We start from the raw sequence: 21,771 nt of genomic DNA on the forward strand, positions 1-21,771 counted from the left end.
TGAATTCAGGGACTTGGCCAAAGTTCAGTGACATCAGCTCCTCCTCCAGGAAGCCCTCCTGGATGGGTGGGCTGACCCACTCCCTTTCCCTGCCGTGAGGTCCCAGCCCCCCCTGCCAATGCCACCCCTTGGTCTCAGACAAAGCGGGCACCAGCAGAGGCAGCAGCCGGGCCGGCTCGGTGGCTTTCATGAAGCTGGAGCTCCCCGGAGCCTGTGCTGGGCTGTTCTGCTTTGAATGTTATTTGCATTGCAATAGGCAAGCCTAGCCTTCAATACAGGCCCCTTCTCTTTTGACAGAACAGCCTCACAATTGCCTATTGACCGGGCACCTGTTCCTGCCCCAGACATTATGCAAATGCCGGCCAGGAGCGAAGCCGCCAGCCCCCGGGCCATTGTGCATTGAACCCTGATGGCGCCCTGCCAGCTCCCAGCCGGCCTTTGTTCCCGGCTGCTCAGCGCCACCCCCGCCCGCCTGAGGTGCCCTGCCGAGGAGCCGCCCGCTGTCAGCTACTTGGGTCCTTGCACCTGAAGAAAGACCCTGGAGCTGGAGGCTGGCTCACGCTGAGCCCGGGTTGGGGCCCTGGAGGTGGCCATGGAGCGGCGGGCCCTTCAGTCCCCAGGGACCACAGAGAGCGGGCCTGGCAGGCGGAGGTGGGGGCAACCCAGACCGTGCCATCTGGGGGAGGGGGATTATAATAATCACTCTCACATCTGCTGAGGGCCTTCCAGTTTGCAATCCCCTCTCAAGGCCATCGCCCCACCAGGCACACCTGCCCCTTGAGGAGGTGGGCGGGCAGGGGGATGTGTGCCTTCACCCAGGAGGGGACTTGGGGCCCCTGGGGGGAGCTGGCTGAAGCCGCAGTCAGGATAGAGAGGACTCAGGCCCAGCACTGCCAGGGGCGCCTCTGACTCCCCGAGTCTTTTCTTGCTGCTCCAGACCCCCCCTTCACCCATGTAACTGTAAATCCCCGACCCACGGTGGAAGGTCCTGCGTGGCATGACTCCAGCCCACCTCCTCTTTTTGGTTTCTTCATCTTTTTCTATGCCTTCGGCTTCACCTTCACTCAACCAAAGCATGGGTTTTCAAAGCATGGTCCCAGGGCCAACAGCTTCAGCACTGCTGGAACCTGTTAGAAAATTCCGGTTCCCAGGCCCCAGCTGTAACACACTGCCTCATAAGCTCTGGGGTGAGGCCCGGCTCCAGGTGCTCTAATGCATGGACAACTCTGAAGACTACAAGCCCAGACTGGGCTTTGCAGAAGTCTCAAGAAAGGAGCCATCAGCTGCCATGGGGCCACCGACCTGCATCTGTAGCAACAGATGCTTTTGGAAGGGGGAAGCCCAGGTCTTCATCCCACCCTTGGTGCCCAGCTGGGGCACCTCTGGCCCATTTCCTTGCTTCAGAAGAGCCATCAGGATGGGGAGTAAGAGCAAGAGCAGGGCAAAGCGCTGGAGTGACCCTGGGTGCCATCCCAGCTGCTCCCCGCCAGCCCTCTGGCCCCCCAAACCCTTCACCCAATGCCAAAATGCTTTAAAGAGTTTGGCCCAAAGCAAGGAAATCTGATCTCTTGAGAGGCCAGGGCAAGGTTCTGAGAGCCAAGTGTTGCTCTGGTCTCACAATTTGTCTTCCTCAAGTGTTGTCAGAGAGCTCTTTGCCTGAAAGACAAATCTAAAAGAGAAGTGAATGAAGCCAAGTGAAAGTGAAGTCGCTCAGTCGTGTCCGACTCTTTGCGACCCCATGGACTGTAGCCTACCAGGCTCCTCTGTCCATGGGATTCTCCAGGCAATAGTACTGGAGTGGGTTGCCATTTCCTTCTCCAGGGGATCTTCCCAACCCAGGGCTCAAACCCAGGTCTCCCGCATTGTAGACAGATGCTTTTTCTGTCTGAGCCACCAGGGAAGTCAGCTCTCCCCAAACCACATTCCTTGGTGTGGCATTCAATGCTTTTTAGCATCTGGCTGCATGGCTTCTGCCTCAGTGCCTCAATGTTCTATCACGCTTCCAAATCTCTGCTAGGAGGGCCCATGGGTCTGGGGAGCACAAGTAGAGGGTGTCATTTAAACACTTCTTTTGGGGACCATCAGATTAACTTCTGCTCATGTTTATAGATTTCTTGTCTCTGCCATTGGGAAGTCTTCCTATTTTTTCTATTCAGAATCATTTATTGAGGACCTACTAGGTACCAGTGTTCTCAGCTCTGGGGGACGGAGGGTAGCATGTTGCGTGAAGTCACCCACCTCTCAAGGAATTCCCGATCTAGCAGAGGAAACAGACTACCACTGTATGACCAGGCCTGAACGAAGGGTTAAGTGGGTGTGGAGAAGCAGGTCTTGAGGGAAGTTGGATGGATCCTAGCTGGGGACTACTTGAGTTGGGAGAGGTATAAGGGAGGGGGGGAGTTCCACGTGATGGGCAGGTTTCCTGATGTGCATGTGGATGGTGGGATTATCCCTAAGAGGGAGACTGGAGAGAGAGAGAGAGGAAGGTTAGGAATCAGATGAGAGGGTGGGGAGAGAGTTTTGGCTGAAGTGAGTTTTGAATTGTCCACGGCACAGGCAGAAAGAGATGCCCACTGGTAGATGGATGAGGGTTCTGGCCTTCAGGGAAGGTCTGAGCTGAGACTGATGGCACCAGAGTATTGAGGTGGCAGTGGGGTCTTGGGCTGACTCTCCTGTCCCCCCAGATAGGAGTCACGGCAGTGCCTGCTCTGACTTTTGGGTTCCCATCCTATATTACCTCCTTCCTCATAGAGTTGCTCTGTCCTGGTCTGTTGACCCTCTGGTTTTAGGAGCACCTGAGAAGCAGAGGTGAAAAGCGCTGGTTTCCAGATCACCAGGTTCTAATGGGGCTAGTGGTAAAGAACCCGCCTGCCAATGTAGGTAGACGAAGGAGAAACAGCTTTAGTCCCTGGGTTGGGAAGATCCCCTGGAGAAGGAAGTGGCATCCCACTCCAGTATTCTTGCCTGGAGAATCCCATGGACGGAGGAGCCTGGCGGGCTACAGTCCATAGGGTCGCACACGACTAAAGGGACTTAGCCTGGATTCCGTGAGGATCTAATGGCTTGGGGAGGCCTTGGTTTTTTCAGCCTCTGCTGTGTGACTCACATCTCTCTGCTTATATCTTTATAAGAGCATCATGTAGAAGGAAAAGGGCCCCTAACAAGCCTTGTGGTGCCAGAGGCACATACCCCTCCCCCAGGGGATCAACAGCAGGTTAGGGCCAGAACTAAGAGGAAAGTGAGGCTGCCCCATCTCACAGAGGAGGAAACTGAGGCTCAGGAAGGAGCAGTGATGTTTCCTGATTTGACTGTGTTGTTAGCAGCAGCAGCAGCAGCACTTTGAGAGGGTCAAAGACAAAGATCTAAGACATCATTTGCAGATGAGGAAACAGAATCACGCAGAAGGGAAGCCACGGACCCAGGCTCCCTGGATGGAAAACGTGTCCTGACTCTTCCTCCACTGCACCATCCCATCCTCTGGGATGGGTGACATCCCTGGGAGGCAGGCGCTTCTGACCTTCCAGAGAAAGTGCTCTGTCAAGCCTCGGCAGACACCAAGCCCGAACACTAAGTCAGCCCAAACACTGCATAGGACCCTCTGGTCCCCACAAAGTGTTTGGGACTTCACAAGCATCAGCTGAGAACCTGCTGGGTGCCAGGCATGGGATGTGCTTTGGTACAAGTTATTTGAGTGAATCTTCCCAGAAACTTTTGGAAGCAAAAAAGCCTCCTTCCCTTTGCCAGGTGTGAAAGTGGAGGGCAGAGGGCTTCAGCTCTGGCTCAGCCCTGTCAATGGTAGGGGAGGAAGCCGCGTTTGAGCTGGGTGGCCTAACGCCTCCGTCATCTCTCCACCACAGAGCACAGTCTCCTTCTTGCTGGTCCCCGCAGCTTCTAGCTTTGAGAAGGGGACCCTCAGCACCTTCCCCACTCACAGCCCTTCTGAACTCCACTGCAGGGTCCTCCCCAGCCCTGGACTTGACTCCACCTGACCCAGCTCTGCTACCAGGGCACCCAGGGGCCCTGGCCAGGTCCTTCCCTCTACTGTGGCCCCCTTTCCCTGTGTGCTGTATGCTGAGTGTGGGGCCACTTTATATTTACAACAATCACTTCCTTCTCTGGCCCCTCCTCCTCTGCGGGCCAGCTGTCCAGGGCTGGGGAGAATGACTTCTCTCCATGGGCTCTGGAAAATGTTCCTTGGGAATAACGGTTCAGATGTTCTCTCTCCCCAGTCACCAGCCCTGATTTACAAACCAGATAAAGTGTATTTTCTTTGTGAATCAAGAGTGGGTGGAGAGTAACCGAGCAGGAGCCCCTTCCGTTGTTGTCACGGGATAAAACCGCTCAGCTGAATGGGCTCTCGGACGATCCTTGGAAGGTGGCTTAAAGCCAAGAGGAGACCTGTGTGCCTTTTTCCCTGGAGGGGTGTCTGCTCCCTCCCACAGCTTACACATTTTTTCATGGGCTCCACACTGCTCTCTATCCCCGTGGATGCCCATCAGTTCTTGTCTGTTCTGAAGTCACCAGCCCCTCCTTGGGGTGAAGGACTCGGGCTGTGCTCACGTTTGCTTTCAGATCTGGATTTAAGCATATTAGTCAAGGGCCCACTATGTGCCAGGCCTTGAACCAAGCACTTCCTACCTTCTCTTTTTTCAATCTGAGGCTGAATGCATTAGTTCGTTTAACAAGGGAAGCCCTGAGAGTCAGTGGGATGAGAGGCATGGCTGGGGCTGTGAACTGGTGGGAGAGGGAGTCAAGGCTAGGACCAAATCGACTGCTTTCTTTTCTCATCATTCTTGTATTTTCCTCATAATCTTTTCGTTCCGTTTTACCCCAGCATGGCTTCCACTGGTGTCTGTTGGACTGTAAATGCCTTTTCAACCTCTTGTGTTCGAAGTACCGTTTTTCAGTTCTTAGCACCAAGGAAGGTGATGATCCTAAAGACAGGCTGCAGAGAAAACCATCCAGGACTAGGACACCAAGGTACTTGTTGCCCAAGTTTGAAGGACTCAGCATTGAGTGTGGCCTTTAATTTTGGCTCTATTGCTCAAAGAATATTCTGGAAGCTGTTGAGTCTGAATCTAGCCTGCTTGCCTCTCTGGGTTTAAACCCTGGCCCTGTACATATAACTGTGGGACTCCAGACAAGTAAACCGCTCTGTGCTTTGGTTTCCTCATCTGCCAGTAAGGCTGATGGAAGCGCCTCTATAGGGCTGTTGTAAGGATTAAATAAATTTATATGTGTAAGATGCACAGAACTTAGTGGTGATTAGTGGAAGTAAGCACTAATTCATGGTAGCTGTGGTAGAAATGGATGCATTGGGTCTGAGGAGGGGACTGGACAATTATTCTGGCTTTGTTTTTTTTTTTTTTGGCTCCTGCCAAGATATCCAGGGCTGGGATCCAGATGGGGAGCTGTGGCCTGAGGGTCCTGTCTGTCCCGTCCTCTCTTTCCTGTCTGGCTGCCTTGGTGGGTACATGGAGAGCAAGAGGTTGGGGAGGGGGGTGGGCATGCATTTCTGTCCTCGGTTCCTGGGAACCAGCTGGGCATTACATATGAGACCCTGAAAATTCCAAGATAATGTTAGCCAGATCCGGGGCTCAACACGGCTCTGGTTGTGATGAATTCCAAATGGTGCAGAGGCCTTGGTGCCCAGGAGCAGCTGGGGAAGCTGTGGCGCTTCCTGGACCTGGGGACCGTTAACTCGAGCCGACAGGAAACATGGCCTGAGACCCCGAGGAGCTCTTCGGGCTCCTCTCAGCCTGGTCTCTGGCAGGTGGTTCCATGGTGCCCCCTGGGCAGCCAACGGCCCAAGTGGCAGTACAGAAATTTATTCTGGGGCCCCTAACTTAGTGACAAGCCCTCCCTCTCTGTGTGTTCATAACTAAGCTCTAGAAAACCAGATTGGGCCAGGACATTAAGGGCAGTGTCCAGTCTGCTTGCCTGGCCTCCTGCCCCATGCTTACCTTGCCCTCTTTCCTTTCTGCCTGAAACCAGCCACTACTGACCTGATCCAGGCGTGGGCGGCAGGCGTGGGCAGGGCCATTGTGGTGAAGCCTGCATGGCCTCTGGCCTTGAGTTCTTCTTGAAGGGAAAGGTACGAGTCAGGGATGATGCAGTGTGACATGGGCTGTGAGCTGCTTCTACAGGAGCCTAGCCCGGGCTGGGGGTGTGTACGGGGTACCTTGGAGGGGTTGCCAGGGAGAGGTGGAAGCTCAGGTATGGACAATGGGAGTCAGTCAGACAGAGGAGGAACATGTAACAGAGAGTGTTGCAGGCAAAGACAGTGGTGTCTGCAAAGCCAGAAAGCTGGATGGTGGCTTGTGGGGAGTGAGGAGTGCGGGCATGCAGCAACAGCAGGCAGCATGTAGTTCCCCCTGGCTGGGCATCACACATGCCAATGTGGGTGGTGACGGTACACTGGAGAGGTGGTCAGGAAGAGGTAAGGGGGCCTTGATGGCCATGTTATAGATTTTTTTTTTGATGTGAACCATCTTTAAAGTCTTTATGGAATTTGTTACAATATTGCTTCTGTTTTATGTTTTGGTTTCTGGCCAGGAGGGAGGCATATGGGATCTCAGCTCCCTGACCCAGGGTTGAATCCACACGCCCCGCACTGGAATGTGACGTCTCCACCTTTGGATCACCAGGCGAATCCCCGTGCTACGGAATTTGATTCTACACCACGGGCAGTGGGGACCTGGGGGTGGGGTTGTGGTAGGTGAATTGAATGAGCTTATTCCCGCTTTAGGATGATCACAGCTGGAAAGGATGAAAGGGAGAAGACCAGCTTGGGTGCATGGGATCATCCTAGAGCTGCTGTTTCATCTAGGAAGAAGGAAATGGTGACTTGACCCAGAGTAGTGTCTGGGAGAAGGAAATGGCAACCCACTCCAGTGTTCTTGCCTGGAGAATCCCAGGGACGGGGGAGCCTGGTGGGCTGCCGTCCATGGGGTCGCACAGAGTCGGACACGACTGAAGCGACTTAGCAGCAGCAGCAGCAGTGTCTGGGGATAGACGGGGACAGACAGATTTAACAGTCATTTAGTGCTTCGTGACTGAATGAATGTGTTAGTAATTGAAAGGAAGAGGAAAGGCTCAAGAATGACAGCTCTCTGCAACATCCCCACCGAGGTTTGCCCGGCCTCCTTTTGCATATCTCCAGTCACGGGCAGCTCACTACCTAGTTGTTTACCATTTAGTACTTATCTACTTTAGTTTAAATCTGTCCAGATGTGCATCTTAAAGCTGCAAAAGCAAACATAAACCTCATTCACTAGTAGCTTTCCAGGCATGTGAAGGCAGTTTAGTCAACACACACTCATCTTTTTACTGCCTTCGTCATTTTTGTTGTTGTTGTTAGTGTGAATGTTCTCAGATTTCTCCCTCTAATGCGGACATTACATCCTCTTCTATTTTTGGCAAACAAGAATATCGAATAATAAATTTGCAAAAAGAGCTACAGTTGTCCTATTGAGTAGAATAGCCTCATCCCTTAGTTCAGCGTACTCTTCTCTGGTAGATGATTCCAGCAGGAAGTCAAATTATAATTAGTAGGTCACTTGGTAAGCATGAGAACAGAGTCAAGGGAGTTAACTCACTGATGTCAAGATGCTCAGAAAGTAAGTAATTTGCCCAGAGTCAAACTGGTAGAAGTAGCACAGGAACTCAAGTCTAGGTCTCTCTGGCTACAGAACAGAAGCGCGGTGCTCATCCAGGTGGGAGGGTGTTGTGGGCGGTAGGAGGCGGCGTGGGGGAAAGGCAGGGGGCAGCAGCCCAGGCAGGAGGCAGTGTAGAATTCCAGAACAGAGCCACGTGGCAGGAGTGGGGAGAGAGAGGCCCAGAGGAGGCCAGTTTGGGAGTGGCTTTCATGGGGGAGTGAGAGATTTTGGGGATCCGTTGATGTCCCCGGAGGGTGGAGGGTGGTGTTCTTGGTTTCCTAAAGGCATGTCCAGAAGAGATGGGTCAGCAGTGGTGGTGATGGGATGTTGAGCCCAGATGTGACGTGGTGTGTTGAAGGTGTCTGGGAAACCCTTAGGACAGGTCCAGCCAGCAGCGGCTCCCTGTGGGGAAGCATCGCTGGCCTGCCCACCTCCCCTGTGACTCCGAGTACAGAGCCATCCTCCAGTCCCAGGACAAAGGATCCCTATCCACTCCAGCCCAGGGCTGTTCTCTCTGGGGGCCCCACTCCAACACAGCCAAGGGTCCACTTGTCTCACCTGGGACCCGCTGCCTCCTACCACTAAAGGGCCAGGCCATGGTCTCCAGAGAGTCGCTTCCAGGAATCACCATGCTGATGGTCACTGGCATGTCCCAGGACCTCTGAGGTCATCTAGGGATGGCAGAGCAGTCCTTCTGGAGTCAGACTGGCTGATCTGGAAGAATATGGGTCAGAACAAGCCCAGAGAGGTTCAGGGCTCCAGTAGCTTCTTGCAGAGGCTGTAAGGACGTGGCTGGGCATCACTGGGAGCTCAGTGAGGCCGGAACACACCTGCACAGACACTCTCACCAGCGTTGGCTGATGCTCTTGTCCGGAGGTGGCCCTGAAAGCTGTGTGGCCTTAGAAGTCTCTTGAGCTCTCTGAGCTTCTGCCTTCCCCCTGGACACAGAGAGAAGCGATCTCTCTGCCTTTTCTCCCTGCTTTCTTTACAGAGTTGTTGTTAAGAGCAGATGAGGTAACAAATGGAAAAGTGCGTTCTCAACTGTACTAAAACGCCACGTGAGAGGTAAACAAATCCAGTGCACGCATGCACACACACAACAGAAAGGCACAAAGAGAGACAGAGACACAGAGAGGAAAAAAAGAGGAATAAGGAATGAGAGGGAAACAGAGTTAGAAAGACAGAGAGAAGAGATTGGGGGTGAGGAAAAGAGGAAGAATAGGAAAATGCAAAGGGAACAGAAAAAGAGGGCAACAGAATGAATGAGCAGAGGTGGGTGAGTGAGGTCTGGGCCTGGGGACAGAGGGACAGAGTGGGCAGTACAGGGAGGGGGCAGGAGGCAGGAAAGGGGCCTGGACTGGGGGCCTGGCTGGCCCTCACTCCTGAGCGAGGTGCTGCAGCCTCTGGCTGGCGTCCCCTTGGTTAGCATGCTCAGAGCATGGAGCCAGGTCCCCAGGCTACCTGAGGGCCAGGAAGTCTTGTGGTGCCCCTGAGCCTGCCATGGCCAGTGGATGTACCCAAGTTCTGCCCCCAGGAGGCTCTGCAAGGAGCAATGAGCTGTGAAGTGAGGTGCCAGGCTGCCCAGCATGGGTGGCCCTACTCAGAAGTGAATCCATCATCAGGGGCCTGGGTGCCGGCTGGCCCTGCAGCATGCCCACTGAGTGCCCTCAGCAGAGTGCCTTTCTCAGCCTCAGTTTCCCTTCTGGAAGATGATGCTCCCACAGGGTCCTGACTCTGAGTTCAGAAACCCAAGCAGCCTGGCATCACTCCCCCTCCCCTTGAACAAGGGTGGCCACAACCTTTTTCTACTTTGGGATGATTATTTTAAAGTTGAGTCTACTTGTCTTTCCATTTCCTCTTCTCTGTGTGCATGGCCTTCGCCCACCAGTCCCTCCAATCCCTAGACTGGCTCTCTCCTCCCCATATATGGCTCGGGTAAAGCCGGGTCCCTTGATGACCCCCTGTGGGGCAGGATTACCTTGTTAGGAGCTGAATTAGACTCAAGACAGCTAAATGGCATTGTCTGGGCCCTAAGGTTCTGGAGAGAGGAGTTTAGGGCATTAGGAGACCTACACAAAGCACTTCCTTCTCTAGGGGAGGCCCCTGCCCAGTGAAGAATCCGAATCAAGAATCCACAATGGGCTGGCACTCTGGGCAAAAGTCGAGGGTTGGGGGCGCCCTGGGTGGAGTAGAGTAGGGTGAAGTCACCCTGCCCTCTCTTCCCTCAGCTGGAGCCCCCTCCCTGTCCAGTGCTGTGGCCAGAGTCCTGTGGGCAGGGCTGCGGAGGGATGTGCCAGCCGCCCTCATCCATCTCTGCCCAGGATCCAGAACCTCCCCAGATGTGTCAGCAGCAGCACCACTGGCTGGAGTCTTGTGTGTAAAAGTCAAGTTACATGACTGGCTTTTGAGGCAGGAGGGCTTCCTCTTTTACGGAGAGTGCAGAGGTCTCCTGTCCAAGGTCAGGCTGCTAGGCAGTCTTTTCTAGGACCAGGGCAGAAATGCTGGTCTCCTGACTTGAGAGCGTCAGGGACAAGTGGCTCGTTCCCAGGGTCTGCTTCAGCAAGATGGGACGCCTTTTCTGAGGAGTGACCTATGGAGGTACTGAGTGCAGCAAGTCCTCCGAGTGGCACTGGAGGGGGTGATGGTGATGATCGTGGTGATGGTGGTGGAAGTGGTGACTGGTCTTCAGCCTCAAATCCAACAAAAAAAAAAAAAAAAGCAGGATGAGCCTGAGTTGACCTCTGCTGAATTCCGCTCCCCAGTACAAGGCCTGGCATTTATCAAGTGCACAGTAAAAGTCTGTGAACGGATGAATGAATTCACCCGCTGCACTGAGAGTCTCAATGTGTGACGAGCTTGGGAAGCATGGGTGGTTGGAGCCAGCACCGTGGCGTGGGCTTCGGGGTGCTGTGACCCCTCTGCTGCCCCCAGGCATGACGTGGGACGGGGGTAAGATGGCTGTGTTTGAGGAGGAACCGGGAGAGACGAGACCTCTTGTCTCCATGGAATTACCTCCCATCCTCTGAAGACTGGCACCAGCGAAGAGGCTGATTCGGACCTGGGCTGAGCTCTGGGTGTGTTACAGACACAGTTAGAATTCCTTCCTCATTTCTCCTGTGCGCATTTTTGCCAACTCTGTTACCTATCCCCTCTTTCTCAAACTTCCTGCAGGTTCCTGCCCGGTCCCAGGCCACTGCTGGGATGGAACTGTGACAAGGCTGATACCGAGGAGAGAAATGCAGTCGTGGGTCACAAGGACTCCCTGTCTGGCAGGGAGGTGACCACAGTCTTAGAATTGTCAGGTGACTGGATACTCAGGTGGGAGTTGGGACCAGGGATCGGACCCAGGTGGGGAGGCTGATCTTTTCTTCCTAGAGGCGGGAATTTGAAAGGTTCTTAGGATCAGGAGTCAGAGAAGGGAATGTGGATTATAGGCTGAGGGAGGCACATGTATTGAGACGGAAAGGTGCGGTGTGCTCACATAAGTGGTGGGGCTGAGCCTTGCGTTGCTGGGGTACAGGGTGGGTTTGGTAGAGGTGGGGCTGGAACACTACGTTGGAGTCAGACTGTGAGTGGACCAGTGCTAAGGTACTTGGAATTTTTCTGAGGAAAGTGAGCAGTTACAAACCATTGATGATCATGATTTTATCTGTGATTTAGGAAGAACGTCCATGCCCGATCGAAGGTTGATTAGCAAAGGCATATGGAGAGGATGAGAGACGTGGAAGGAGGTGAGGATAAGGTCGTTACTGATGGACATAGTGATGAGGATGGTGGAAACGGTGGGTGGTGATGATGATGGGTGTGTTGATGAGGATGAGATGGGATGATTTGATGATGGAGGCAGTGTGATGATTTCAGACCCCTGACACTAGCTTAGGCTCTGCTGTGTGACATCCTGCCTCCCATACTTGGTGAGGTGAGGGTGTGGGGGTTGAAGGAACTTACCAGAGGGGGGTCCCTTCTCTTTTCTCCCTCAGCAAGCCCTGCACAGACCCCAAAGCTGTTCAAAGCGAGAGGTCTCAGTTGGGCAAGCTCCAAGGAGTGAATACGGAGTAGGGGTTGGGCAAACCCCTCCAACACTCAATAATGCCTGAAACCGGGCGGCCGGTCCCATTTAGGCTCATTTGACATGTAACCTTGCCTGCCGTGGTCCCAGGTGGGCCCCAGCTGCAAATGGCAGCCTGGCCTGCTCTGCCCTCTCCTGCTGAAGGCCCTCTTGTGCACCAGGCCAGAATGTCCTCAGGAAACGGGTTACCTCTCTCCCGGGGGTGCGTCTGGATTCCCGTTTGCAGCTCCAGCCAGGATGTTTTGCAATGAGTTTGGAGAAAGCATTCATTCCGGGAAGAATCCGGGAATGGAATGCTTCCTGCCAGCAGGGGTGTGGGTGAGAGGGCGCAGGGCTGCCTGCTGGACTGGGGCTGGCTGGGGTGGGGGGTGAGATGCACAGGGGATGGTGCTGGCTGCCTGGCTGGCCCAGTCCTCAGTCCTCAGGGACTTCGGTGGCCTTCGGGCTGTTTTTCTGTCTGTCTGCTTGTCCACCTGGATTAGAAAAGCTGGCTGGTTCAGGCTAGTCTCCCAAACTCTTTGCCTACTCTAAGGTACCTTGAGCTTTGTTTCATTTTATTTTTGAATGTTTTTGAATACTACTCCAAAGTGATTACTGAATGAAAAGGTACATACCTCCAACCCTGTGCTTCTGACCATGCCCTCAGGGTCCCAGTAAATAAACTCCCCCCAGCCCCTGTTTTTTGTTTATTAACCCAGAGTTTCTATTTGCAAAATAAGCAGCTACATGGCTACATTTGGATCTCCTGCGTTTCTTACTCCAGCAGAAGCATTCTGTGTGCCTTGCTTTGCACCCTGTTTTTTTTTTTTTTTTTTCCCACTGAACAGTGTTACCTGGAGATCCAGCCACACAGACCATGGAGACCTGCGGGGTCCTCTGGTAGCAGGGATTGAGCCATAATTATTTCAGGCTTTTGAGTTTTAAAACCCAGATGCCTACAAACAGTGAGCTGATTCTCCGGCTGGGCTTTTAAAAATTGTTTTCCAGGACCCCAACCAAAGGTGGGTGAGTCTTCCCTCCCCTGTACAGCCCAGCTAAGGCTATGGTCTCCTGTGTCCTGTCTCTTCTTCCCAGGTGGGCGGTATTACTGTTCACGCTTTGCCAGGGAGGAATCTAAGGAACTGAGAAATCAAGTAAGACACCCAAAGGGATAACTAGTAAGTGATGAAGTCTGGGATTTGAACCCTGAGCAGTCTGGGTCTAGAATTCTTCCTCTTGGTGATGTCACACTGCTGGGGAAGATAGAGTTCCCTGGTCCCACATCTTCAAGAACCAGATGGAGTCCGGAGAGGGGTAGGGACTTGGTCAAGGTCTCACAGCTATGCACCATCAACTCCTGGAGAGGAAGCATCCCTTGGTCACTTACTGGGTACCTGATGCTCCCCAACATGTCCGTGGGGGCTCCCCGGTAAGACTTCTCTCCTCTGCACTCCTAGGCTTCAAGTTCTTGGTGGCTCCTCTGACCACTTACCAGGCTTAATGTCAGTCTCACAGAAGTTTGCCGCTGAACAACTTAACAGAGTCACTGCACAGATGGACAGAGGGAGGCAGGAGGGAGAAGCGGAAAGGTCACACAGTCCAACTGCAGCAGAACTGGGGTGGATTCCAGGTCCCAGGACGGGAAGTCTGGGCCTCTGTCCAGGCCCAGCTTGCCCCCATCCAGCACCCTCCTGACCTGGCAGTGTCTGTGCGCCTTCCCTCCCAAGCTTCCTCCTGGCTTCCTTCAAGACGACTGTGTCTTGCCTTCTCTCACTCCTCATCCACGTGTCAAGAGGCCCCATTTCTATTAGTGTTCATTGGCTATGGCGGCCTCCACTAGCAAAGGGGCTTGTGCATGAAATCTGGGCAAAGCTGGCAGCTGAAGTGACATCCTAGTAGTGTAAAACACAAGGGGTAACTGTGCATGTATGTATTTTATCTCAGTGTGCATGCATGTATTATGTGTCTATATGTGTATGGTGCATACATGTATGTGCATGCATATCTGCACACACATATATGTGCATGTATGTGTATACATGTGTGTTGCATATAGGTATCAATATATGTGCATGCATGGATTGTGTATAGTGCATATCAGTCAGTCAGTCAGTTCAGTCGCTCAGTCGTGTCTGACTCTTTGCGACCCCATGAATCGCAGCCAAAGAATTGATGCTTTTGAAGTGTGGTGTTGGAGAAGACTCTTGAGAGTCCCTTGGACTGCAAGGAGATCCAACCAGTCCATTCTGAAGGAGATCAGCCCTGGGATGTCTTTGGAGGGAATGATGCTAAAGCTGAAACTCCAGTACTTTGGCCACCTCATGCGAAGGGCTGACTCATTGGAAAAGACTCTGATGCTGGGAGGGATTGGGGGCAGGAGGAGAAGGGGACGACAGAGGATGAGATGGCTGGATGGCATCACTGACTCAATGGACATGAGTTTGAGTGAACTCCAGGAGTTGGTGATGGACTGGGAGGCCTGGTGTGCTGCGATTCATGGGGTCGCAAAGAGTCGGACACGACTGAGTGACTGATCTGAACTGAACTGAATCACAGCATTCCAGGCTTCCCTGTCCATCACCAACTCCCGGAGTTCACTCAAACTTACGTCCCCCGAGTCAGTGATGTGTGTACATTTGCATATTATGCATGTGTGCATGCGTATCTGTACATATGTGTATGCATGTATTTGTGCCTGTGTGTATTGTGCACAGTGCATGTGTGTGTGTGTGGGCATGTGTGTATTATGTGTGTATACATACATATATATTGTGTATATGTGTGTGTGTGCATATTCTGTATATGTTTGTGTGTATTGTATATCTTGTATATGTGCGTGCATGCATGCATGTGTACTGTGTACGCATGTATGTGCACGTGTACACATATGTTTACATACACACACGTGTGTGTATACGTGTGTGTATGGCAGTCAAGCCTCAAGCACATAGACCTACAGTCTTCACCCCATGATAGCTTGATGTTGAGGCTTTTGTGTTCTCCAGAGAGATGCAGTTTGTAAGATCCACAGGTCCTGAGTGGTCTTGAAATTCCTTTGGCACTTGGAGGTGGAGAACAGCCTGTGGCGGGCAGCTACCTCTGCTGGTGGTCCGAGTGTGGGTTCAGGCCCCAGGGAAACTTAAGGGCACACCAAATTCCTGCTGGGTCACTTCTGGCAAACATGAGATCTCAGAGGAATCACTTCCTCCTTCTGGTCTCAGCTTGCCCACCCATAAAGCGGGGCTATAAGGCCTGCTTTGTTTTACTCTCTGGGCATTATGAGGAGGAGATGAAATTCTCTTTTGGAAACCGTACCAAGTTCTTCCTAATTCCATGATTTCCAAGTTTTGCAGGCACAAGAAATCTCATTACAGTGTTGTCCTATATATGTAGATGTATAATTGCACATGAATGCAAGCCTGAATTTAACTTTGCATGGAAGTGTTTGGAGGCTAAGGTCATGTACTTGAGTGTGCAGGAGCTTGTGCGTGTTGATTAGAATTTCCTTACCTAACTTTGCGTACCCTCTGCACAGGATCTGGTGGGTCAGCTTGACTTTGAATCCTGGCTGGCTCGGCTTGAATAAGCCAGGTAACCTGGGTGGGCTTCAGTTTCTTCATCTGTGAAATGGGCCTGTGAGAGTGGCCACTTACAGGGCCTCGTGGAGTTTTGATGGACTAAGCTCAGCATGCTCTTGACACAGTGGGAAAGTCACAGATCATAGTAATAGTTCTTAGTTCAACAAGAACTGGAGGAGAAAGAGTATGAATGCCATCACCTCTAAGGCGAATTATTATAGAAAGGAGGCTCGTATCCTCCAGCTCCCACTCTCTGATCCTTTGCCTTGTCCAAAAGCCTGGATTTGATGGTCTTAACTATTTGATACTTTGGGTGGGTTTTTCTGCTTGAGCGCGAGAGTGCTGAAAGCAATTGATGAGAGAAAGAAGTTTTTGGATACAGCCACAGAGGCCCTTGCTTTCCTTTCCTGGATGTTACCTTTGTTGCAGAGGAGAAGCCCTGTGGCTGGGATCAGAGAACCACACACGTCTTACAGAATGTTCCTCTGTCTCTCGTTGCTCTTGAAAACTGCGGTGCTCCACACTCACCAGGAGGGGTTCTACCCTCAACCGAGTTTGGGAAACATTGCAAACAGACTCCCTGGACATCAGCATGCTTTACTTGTATTATAAAGATGCTGTAAAACGTGCAGTAAACAAGTAAGTTAAATTTAGTTTAACCTAGCATTTCCCAAATGCACTTTTCTTTTTTGCATAATCCTTGCTATAAATCTCTGCGGAATGCACCCTGACAAGCACAGATTCGCGGAATCAATAGTATGGAAATCCACAAAGCCACGTGGCTCTAGGTCACCCTTCCAGTCAGGCAAATGATATGTCATAAAGCAGTGCTTCTCATATGTCAGTGCGCACACATGTCATCTGGGAGCTTGGGAAAAGGCAGATTCCAAGCGGCAGGTCTGGATGGGGCCCAAGGTCCTGCATTTGTAACAAGCTCGCAGGTGATGCCCCTGCCGCTGGGCCCAGGACCACACTTTGGTAAGATTACAAAGAGGCCTCTGCTACCATGGAATTTCACCTGTGTCCATCCTTTCAACGGTATTCGGAAACTGGTGGCTGCCAAAGAAGTCCCCAAATCAGGCCATTAGACGCAATCACTAGGGACGTGACCTTTCTCTGCTGGACAAGCCGTCCTATGAGGGGGAGCCTAGGCTGGGTTAGCAGCTGCAGGGAATGCAAGGACCAAGGTTTCGAGGGTAGAAAAGTCCTTCGGAGCTATGAAATCTTGGCTGAGTCTGAAAAGACGGCAATCGAGTCACCCTTCTGCCATGTCTCCTGTCTGGGCAAATAAGGCTGGGATTGTTAGTGTTTTAATTAATTTATTTATTAATTTTTAAAGAGACATTTCCCTTTCTTTTTCTTGGGTCTGGAGTCATTAAACAGGGATTAGCTGGATAAATAGAGGAAGTGATTTTTAAACTGTTTGCAAACTTAATGTGAAGAGCCCAGCCTTGCAAATTATCACGTCTAATCAGAGGCCCTCGCTTCACTGCTCCAGTAATTGTACTGGTATTAGTCAAATTCTTGTTGTCTCCTCATTAGCCGTGAAAAGGAGACTCAAGATGTACTTCATTAGAGTGTCCTGGAAATATATTGCTAATGTGGAGATGGAGGCAGAGGGGGGAAGGGATGTGGGGGAGGGGTGTGGGGGCGGGGCAGGAGTGTATAGGTCCTCACCTGACATCGGGCAGGTCTCACCTCTCTCAGTCCCGTCTCTCGCCTGCCTTTGGGCTCAGTTCCTCTCTGGGCAGCAAGGAGGGTAGGTCGGCTGAGATCCGGAAGCCCTTTCTGTCTGACACTCTTGAGTTTATGGTTCTAAATTTTGAGGCTTTGGAGGATGATCAGTACTGGATGTTCTTTCAAATTCAGAAACTTAGGCTTTGTCGGGAGCTTAACCAAGGGTGAAGAGAGCTTTGGGTGGGCAAGGCTGGCCTGTGTTTCTCCTTTACTCTTAGGCAAACTGGCTAAGTGCTCAAATGTCAGCCAGACACCTGCAGCTTCCCTTGATATTGTCTGATAGGACTCGTAATCAACATTTTCTCCTCCCTCCCTCCGTCTCTCCTTTCTTCTTTCCCTCCTACCCTCCTTTCTTGTTCTGGATGCATTTTCTTCATCCTCATTGTCTTCTTCCTTTTCTTCTCATCCCTTTTCTCTTTCTTCTCCACTTTCTCTTCTACCCAACATTTATTTATGGAGCGTATAATCCTAGAGCTCTTTGAATGTAAATTAGTTGAAATAAAGTAAAATGAAAAGGCCACTTCCTCATTTGCGCTAGCAACGTAAGGCATCAAATGCCCACTTGCCACACGTGGCTAGTGGCTGCCACATTGGACGGTGCAGAAAATTCTACTGGACAGCTATGATCTAATCTCTTTCTGTTACATCTTGTGCTCATCAGCCCAGGGGTAAAGAGGATGTGGAGTTGAGAAAGAGAGAATCCTCCCTCTAGGACGCGCATAGTCAGGTAGAGAATTACCACACTTCATTATAGTTGTGAATCGTTGAAGATGGGTCCAAGGACTAGACTGACTAGCAGGGCTCCCTGCACCTTGGGGGTCAACTTGGGGAGTCGGAGAATCAGCCAGGCTTCCCGGAGAGCAGGGGCTTTTCCATTAGAGGTCTGGAAGATGAGAGTGATCCACCAGTGCCCCTGAGCCTATGGCAACTTTACCACTGGTGGGTTAGCCGTGAGCCCAGTGGGCACACAGCATATCTGTCCTTCACTCCAGCAGCCACAGAAGACTTTGTAAGGTCTGTTGATTATCTTTCTCTATAGGGACCAGGTATTCCTGGGCTCGGGTCTGGTGAGTCTTAACTCGGTGTCTGGGAGACACCTTCCACCATCACTTACCAGGGCACCTCTCTCTCCTCTCTTCCCCAGCCTTCTTGGCAGCCAACCCCAAAGCACTGTGTAGGGCGATGAATCAGGCTTGGCCTTCAAGATTTGAAATCTGAATCTGGATTTATGTCGTATATTGCTTGAGCTACATAAATCACTCCATGGTCTGAGCCTCAGTTATGACAACTATAAAATGGGGATAATAATACCAACCTTGAAAACTTGTTGTTAGAATTAATGACATGGCGTGCACAGCACCTGCTGTGGAGCTGTGGGAAATCAAGCAATTCTTCCTTCTCCCTCCCTGCCCCCTCTCTTCCTCCATCCCTCTATCTCTGCCCCCAGCCCCTACTCCCTCCCTTCCCCCCTCCCTCTCTCTCCTCTGTCCCACTCTTGCTCTAGCCAGGAACTCTGGGCTGTCCTTCTCTTTGGCAGAAGCCCTTGGTCTCTCCAGCCTTCTGGATGCTGACCTGCCATCCTCTGTGGCTTGGAATCCAATTTCTCTACTTCTGAGAGGATAAAGGGCTGAGTCAGCTCCACAGGGAATCACTTTCGAGGTTCCAAGGAGTCTGGGGGCCTTAGTGCCAGCACTCAGGCTGCTAATGGATTCAGAATGGATTCGGGGCTGATGACACAGCCCTGAAACGTGGCATTCACTGGAGGAGTCACGGTGGCTTTTTTTTTCAAATAACTTCCACACAATAGGTTTCCTTTTCATCAGGAACTGGTTGTCTGCATTTCTGGCTTCTGGTAACTTCCTCCTTGGCCCTAAAAGACCACAGGAGGATCAATTAGATGCCCCGGGTGCTGAGGGTTGGCAGTGGGCCACAGCGGCAGCCCTGGTCCTCTGTCCCACTGTTCTGGGTAGCGCAGAGGGCATGACACCGCCAGGAAAGCCACTTCACTGGGTTCTCAGACACTCAGGGCACTGCAGACTCAGACTTGAAGGTGCGTGGATGTTAGAGGGGGAAGAGGGTGAGAACCCGGGGCAAGATGACCTGAGAAGCCCAGAGAGGTTAATTGGCTTCCCAAGGGTCACAGACCAGGTCAGGTGACCCAGGCTAGACTCTTCCTCCCGGGATCCCTTCCATACTGACCCTTAATCAATCAACCGTCAGTGCCCACCCACTACTGGGGAGACACTGTGGGGCTCCCAGCATGTGTATTTCACTGTATGAGTCTGTTTCCAGAAGAAACACATGGCTTTTTTTGTGACAATTGCCTTTCCAGCCTGACTGCCAGCCCAGGGTCGCGGGAGACGATCTGGACCCCACAACCTCCATTGTGCTGCTCCTTCTCCAAGAGCCAGCTTCCTCTTCTGGAAGCTAAGGGTGCTGGTAATGCTACCGTCTTGGATTCCCTGCTAGAAGGCAGAAAGGAGGAACCATGTCAGTGTTCAACAAACTCCTGACTCAAAATAACCTTTTTTTTTTTTTTTTAAGGAAATGTTGTGGTAAGTTCTATAGGACTGATGGACTCAACCTGAGCTTCTCCAAGTGTGGTCCCTGGACCAACAGCAACAGCATCACCTGGAAATTTGTTAAAATGCAAATTTGCAAGCATCAGCCAAAATTCTGAGGGTGGGACCCAACAATTTGTATTTTAACAAGAACTCCAGGCAATTCTCACATCTCTTAAGTCTGAGACCCTCTGGGCTAAACTTTTCAATTTCTGTGGACCCACAGAAGGGGGAGATCATTGTGGATGGTAGATCCACAAGGAGGATTGATCCACATTGAGGATGGAGATCATGTGTGCTTATGGACCATCTCCAAAGAAGGCCTTAGAAATGGACATTGGAGGGTGAGGAGTTGCTGGGTGCTGGGAGGCACTGAGGTGCCAGAACGGTGATCAGGAGCAGGAATGTTGAAGACAAATCTGCCAAAGCCTGACCTGCTCCCACCAATGCCCACAAGACTGGGAGAGTGAGCGCTGAAATCATGACCAGGATTCAGATTTGACCCTGACTGAATGATCACAAATGCTGTCTATATTGGGTAAGAGAAATCAGGATGCCCACCCATTCATCATCCATCCTTTCTTTCAACTCAAAATTTATTTATTTGAATTAATGTTATTTGAACTTTTATTCTGTGCCAAGCATTCAGCTATGCCCTTGGCTTGCATACACAAGACAATCAGGGTTACTAACTTGTGTTCTCTGACTAATTTTAAAAATTGTGATTTAACATCTACTTTAATGAAAACAAGTTCCCACTGAACATCACTATCTGAAATGTAAGATTAAATATTTCTGTGTGGCATGAGACAGGAACAATATTTAAATTTAAGGTTCATTCCCCTCTTTGAAGAGCGTGGAAGGCTAGGTGTAGGAATTAGATGAGTGTCTGTGGAACATCGCCCAGGGAAGGGTTGTGAATAAGCTCCTTAATTGTTTAGCTTTCAGAGTTTCCCACCTCTCCTTCTTATTCATTTTCTGATTTAATCCTGAAAACAATACTGTGAAGTCTGAGGAAATTCAGACTCAGAATTTAAATGACTTGCCCCAAGTTACAAAGGAAATAAGCCACAGAACCCTGAGGAAATGGAATCTTCAGATTCTCCCAAACCCAGAACTCACTATGTGGACTGCATTTTTTTTTCTTTTTTTTAAATTTTATTCTTTACATTTACAATACTGTATTGGTTTTGCCATATATCAACATGAATCCACCACAGGTATACACGTGTTCCCCATCCTGAACCCTCCTCCCTCCTCCCTCCCCGTACCATCCCTCTGGGTCATTCCAGGGCACCAGCCCCAAGCATCCAGTATCGTGCATCGAACCTTTTCTTCTTGATATTGACGTTTTTAGTTTTCGCTGTCTTTGCTTCTAGTAGATCAGGCACTGTGTTACCCGAGTCCTGTTTTGGGGCAGGTGGGACCCTTCCAGGATGTTCAGGCGACCCAGACCACCCATGTGTAGGGGCAAGCATAGAGATGCATTTTACCCAGAAAGATACTCAGGAACCCCAAGAGCCATTTCCCAAGAAAGGTCACCCGTTTTCCAGCCCATGCCATTCCCCAGAGTCACTGGTCTCACCTCCAGGTATGGCTACCTGAGATCAGGAGAAGAAACCCATAGCCTCCTAACACCTGGTGGTTCCCAAGAATTTAACACCTGACCCATGCCGAGAGGTCATTGTGGGGAAAAAAAATTGAAACACGCACTGGTAGTAAAATCATGGCTCTTTGAATTATATTAAAACACTTCAGCAACCTTTCATATAGAATTAATTAACATAAACCCCAGCATCCTCATTGCTACAGAGCCCTAAAGTGGTTGCCAGAATTTAATTAGACTTAACCTTTTTTTTCCTACACCAGTACCACTTTATAATAACTGCAAATCATTATTAATTTCTTTGGTGTTCACTGTAATAACATTAATCATGATGAACTTCTTTCTGTAGTAATGTGTATGTAATATGTAATTCCATAGCAATTTAGTATTAGTTAAGGATAAATTGAAATTAATTTCACGAAAAGATACTATTTGTTATTGGATCCTGTATATTCATAAAATAATATTTTAGCACAATTTATATTGAGCTGGCCAGATCAGGAGACATTTGGCAAACTGCTAAAACTTCAGAGACAGAACTATTTGCTGCTGATTACTGGAGCGTACCTGATTGCTGATGTCT

Source organism: Bos mutus, chromosome 28, assembly GCF_027580195.1.
Source record: "Bos mutus isolate GX-2022 chromosome 28, NWIPB_WYAK_1.1, whole genome shotgun sequence".
Taxonomy (NCBI): domain Eukaryota; kingdom Metazoa; phylum Chordata; class Mammalia; order Artiodactyla; family Bovidae; genus Bos; species Bos mutus.